This window comes from Chiloscyllium plagiosum, unplaced genomic scaffold (assembly GCF_037043375.1).
Source record: "Chiloscyllium plagiosum isolate Xiang-an unplaced genomic scaffold, Cpla_swu_hap1 HiC_scaffold_8, whole genome shotgun sequence".
NCBI lineage: Eukaryota > Metazoa > Chordata > Chondrichthyes > Orectolobiformes > Hemiscylliidae > Chiloscyllium > Chiloscyllium plagiosum.
In genome coordinates, this window is record NW_028270146.1 from 97,929,355 (window position 1) to 97,934,807 (window position 5,453).

General features: G+C 44.0%; 1 pseudogene; it reads right to left on the minus strand.

Moving 5' to 3' along the window:
- Nucleotides 1-318: 318 nt before the first annotated feature.
- LOC148149464 (putative G protein-coupled receptor 139) lies at nucleotides 319-4,988 on the minus strand (annotated as a pseudogene).
- Between the last annotated feature and the right edge of the window lie 465 nt (nucleotides 4,989-5,453).

A 5,453-nucleotide genomic window follows, 5' to 3' on the forward strand; every position in this document is an offset into this window, starting at 1 on the left:
GCCTTGAATATGTTATGGAGGAGAATGGGCAGGGAGAGGTAAAATATTTTCAGTACAGCAGGAATTACGGTTGATGTAATAAGGACAATTTCAGTTTATGATCAGTCAGGGCTATCTGGTTTGGACGGAAATGTGGCTCTGCAGGTTTGAGAGCTACAAGCCTGATAGTCATAGGTGGATAATCTCCAAAGGAGATGGTCATTTCTAGAGGTTAAAATCATGTCAATGCTCTGATGAAATGTGTGGAGATGAAATAAGTGAGAAGCACAGTCGGCGAAGACAGTGATAGAAATATAGCTTTAAGATGAACCGTATCTATCATTTCAGTAATTTCCCAATTACAGTGAATGGGTATTTGACTGCATCCTTCAGCTGCTCTCTGAATTTAGTCTGGGTCACTGCATAAATACAGGTGTTGGTGCAGGTACTCAAAAGCTGCAGCATGTAGGCAGATCGTTCAGTGATATACGCAGGATCATGGGGACCTGTGTAGTAAGAATTTTTTGCAATTCGCCAATAAAGGAAATACACAACATTGGTCATCCATAACAGTATAAAACTGCCTGAGATGGTGAAGAGTAAGATGATGGATTTCCTGCGGCTCTCCATCTCTGGGTCAGTGTGATTCTCTCTCTTGCTGTGATCCAGTAGCTTCCTGCGGATCCTGCTGGTCACTAAAATGTGTCTGACAGTCAGAGCATTGAGCAGTAAAATCAGAATGAATGGGAGGAAAGGGGTTAAAATAATACTCAGAGTATGAAAGGTTGTCTATGCAGTTTCTGTGAAAAATCTCTCTGACTCAATACCGCCTCCCCCAGGACACATCATCAATGACATATTCAGATTCATATATAAAGTACCACGGAATATTTTTCGAGCAGTACCCCATACTCACTGTTGTAATAACCACCGCTGCAGTTCTCCCTGTGCAATACTTTGTTTTCAGTTTCTGACAAGAAATTGCAACAAATCGATCAAAGTTAAAACTGACAGTGATCCAGACGGAGATGTCCGTGGCTGCAGAAAGCAGGACATGTGAAAGGGAAACTGCAGGAGTAGTGTCCAGGTAAGTTCCTGGGAAATTAAACGGGATCATTGTGAACAGTATCACATCAGTGACAACGACCAGTAGATCTGCAACTGCCGTGGCCACCCGGTAGTGGGTGATACATTTGGAGAGTCCACATCAGTCACGTGTCAGGATGAGAATGGCCACTAAGTTAGTTGTAACAAATGCAATTACACCAATAGGATTATGCATCAGCATTTATAGACAGATATCCCTGAAAACAATACAAGAATGCTGAAGTCATAAATAATTCAGCCTCTTGAGTTGCCCCCATATTCCTCCAAGTGACAGATAATCTACATTGTCAGTCATTTCCCTGTATTCACTCTTGAAGACACAATATCGTTGCTGTTCATAAAAAGCTCTTCAAGGTCAGTTTTTATAGCTGTGCACGGTCACACAGATGAAAATAGGTTCACTTTTTCCACCTTTTAACTGTTAATCATATCAAGTCAATCACTCCTTAGTCCAACATATCCACAGGAATGTATTTCTTCTCATGTACCCTATCAGCCTGGGTACCTTTCTGCTGTATACATTACAAGGCTGGCTTGGGTCATTGGGGAATGGGGGATTGTGGGGGGTTAGGTCATGGTGGGAACCATTTCTGTGAGTACTGTAGGGGGGGAATATTGGGTCAGGGTTTGTGGAGGCATGTTAGGTCCTACAGTGAAAGTGTGTTCTGTTCTGGTGGTGGACGGAGGGGTGTGAGGCCTGGTGGTGGGATCCGAGGACAGTGGGAAATGCTGAATGTGGCTTGTGGAGGGAAATGGTTAACTACAGGTGAGGTAAGTATGGGGTTTATTGAATAGCTATTCAGGGATTAGACTCAGTAGTTAATGGTCTAACTTCTCCTGAGTGCCAATTTACATAATTTCAGAAGAGTCTTCCAAATCCTCTGTGGAGACCAGCAGAATGTCCGAGGTAATGAGGAATTTTTGAGGAGAATTTCGTCGGCAATTCCTTCGGAGTGGGCAATGATGGGCATTCCACAGGGTCCCTCTGTGCAACTCTTATCCGTGCTGGAATAACACATGCCTGGGCATCGGGAAATCCAGGCCAATGATTCTGGGGAGCAAGGATCGAAAGGGTTTAGAACATATTTGCAAGGACATTGCCAGGGTTGGAGAGTATGAACTATAGGGAGAGACTGGAAAGCTGGGGCTGTTTTCCCTGGAGCATCGGACACTGAGGAGTGACCTTATAGAGGTTTAGAAAATCATGAGAGACATGGATAGGATAAGTAAGCAAGGTCATTTCCCTGGGGCAGGGGAAGTCCAGAACTAGAGGGCATAAATTTAGGGTAAGATGGGAAAGATATAAAAGAGGCATAAAGGGTAACGTTTTCATGCAGAGGGTGGTGAATGTATGGAATGAGCTGCCAGAGGAAGTGGTGGAGTCTGGTGCCATGACAGCATTTAAAAGGCATCTGGATGAATACATGAATTAGGAGGGTTTACAGGGATGTGGGCCAAGTGCTGGCAAATGGGACTAGATTAGTTTAGGATGTCTGGTCAGCATGGATGAGTTGGACAGAAGGGTCTGTTTCTGTGCTACACTTTACTATGACTCTATGTGTCTATCATAGATAGTGATCCCAGAGAGCCAGGGGATTCCAGATCATAATCCAAGAGAACAAGGAAATCCCTGTTAAAGAAAGGAGCACACAAGAACAATGCATGGATTGATTCGTAGTGGAACATAACAGTAAGGCCCCGCTCAGACAGTGAACATTGTGGTGGAGCGTATCAACTCAGCAAACTGGGTGGAGGTTGCGGGTGGGTCAGAGGACGATGGTAAAGGGGAGGGTCTTGGCTGTTCAGACCTGATGGTATCAATTTGATCATGACCTGTCCAGATCCCATTTCATTTTGGCAATATTCTCCACAAATGTCTCTCACAATGCTGTGTTAATATTATCGTGGGCGTTATAGAGTGGACATGGAGAGGGAGGGTGTTTCTAACTGTGGGGGCCAGCAACATAGAGACTATCAGTATCAACATATTAACCCAGAGAATAGTGAGAATGAAGGCGGCCTCTGGAACAGGGATTAGTTCAGGTGAATGGTATGGATGAAGTTCAGTGGAATTAAATACGTATATGAGGGAGAGGGGAACAGAGGGTTTTGCTGATAGATGGAATGTTTTAGAGCAACATTCCCAATAAGCCACTCTGAGGTTCTGCACACAGCGTTCGGAATCAGCACGCCGACTGCAGCATTGACTTCCCGTTCTGGAAGTTATTGCCGAACATCGACCATGGAGACCCAGGCAGCTGGTAAGAAAATTAGAGGGAACGCTGGCCCGAAGGCCAAGAATCAGATCCCACCTGATCCAGAGATGTGTAATCCACCTCTGAACAGAGAGCTTACAGGTATCCCTCAGCCCCATTTACCACATGTTCATTCTGGGTGCACGAAATTAGATTAGATTACTTACAGTGTGGAAACAGGCCCTTTGGCCCAACAAGTCCACACCGCCCCACCGAAGCGCAACCCACCCAAACCCCTACATTTACCCCTTACCGAACACTACAGGCAATTTAGCATGGCCAATTCACCCGCCCTGCACATCTTTGGACTGTGTGAGGAAACTGGAGCACCCGGAGGAAACCCACGCAGACACGGGGAGAACGTGCAAACTCTACGTAGTCAGTCGCCTGAGGCGGGAATTGAACCTGGGTCTCTAGCGCTGTGAGGCAGTAGTGCTAACCACTGTGCCACCGTGCCGCCATACACATAATTCTACACATACTGAAGGTGACATAAGATTCAATAGGCTTTCCTGAATACTTGCTGTAGCTGTAAACTAACCTTCAGTGATTCACACACTAGGAATGCCCAGATCTCTCTACATCTCAGAACACCACAATGTCTCACCGTTTCGATAGTAGGCTTGTTTTTATTCTTTCTGCCAAAATGGATAATGTCACACTCAGGGACACATCTGTGATGTCGCTGGGAGTAGACCTGCTGCCTCCAAAGTAAGGATACTGCCACAGAACCACTACAGTCCTTCAAGTCCCGAGTGACTGACCCCTTCAACAATGTCATCATTGTTAATGCACTGTCCAGCAACAGATCTGAAGGAATTCTACTTTGAAATCTTCACTCTTGTCTCTTTGTTCTATCTTTCTTTTTTCTCCATGTTCTTTCATCCCATATTTCATTCCAACTCTAGTCTTTTTCTGTTCCTAATTGGGTCCATTATTATGACTGTGCATAAATAGATCTCTGTTCACCTGAATTAACAGTGATACTGAAGACCAGGAGGGAAGGCAATGCCCCAACAGATTAAACAGCAAGTGAATAATTTACCAACTCAGTCACAAGGTGAGGAGGGCTTGAAAACTCTGACTCAGTACTCAATGGAGTTCAGAGGAATGAAGGGGGTATCTCATTGACAGTTACAGAACACTGACAAGCTTGGATAGAGCAGATGTGGGGAAGGAGTCTCCTCTTGTAAGAGAAACTAGGACCCGAGGGTATAGCCTTAGAGTGAAAGGACAATCTTTGGGAACCGAGATGAGGAGAAATTTCTTCATCCAAAGAGTGATGAATCTGTGGAATGTTTTGTCAGAGACAGCTGTGGAGACCATGTCATTGAGTGGATTTAAGGCAGAGATATGTGGGTTCCTGATGAGTAAGGAGGTCAAGAGTCATGGGGAGAAGTCAGGAGAATGGGGCTGAGAAACACATCAGCAAAATGGGCTGACTCGATGGACTTAATGGACTAATCCTGAACCTATTTCATATGGTCTAAAATGACATGACTCAACATTTTAGATGCACATGTGAGATATGTTAATACACATTCACCGTGATTAAGAGGTGAGCAAGTTCTTACCAGGAATTCCAACGACAGCAAGAACTGTGTAGTAAATGTCTTCGATCTGATGGAATACTGTTGGTTCATGCATTTTCTGTGAGAGATGATGGTTTACATTGACCACGGAGACAAACGTTTTCCCTGATTGTATGATACAGTCAAATGGGCTTAATATTTGTACAGGAGGGACAGCTCCAGTGAGATCATTCAATTATCGATATTAATTACAGCTCCCTGAACAAACATGTGAGTGAAATCACGTGAACACAAATGTGCTTGATGTGAATTAAACATAATTGACATATTGTCGTAATGTAAAAAATGTGATTGACTCTAACCCTACTAATGAAATGGCATTAGTCCATCAAATTGTTTTGACATTATTGAGATATTCTCTGTGGTTTCTTTTCCATTTAATATAAAATGTGATCAGTTTTGTTTTCGCATTTCCCCAGAGTATTTGCTGTGTCAGTTCAGGGTGTTGTGATTGCTGTTAGATTATTCCTGTATTTTGGTTCAGTGGTCGCACTGATACCTTTCAGACAGGTACACTCCC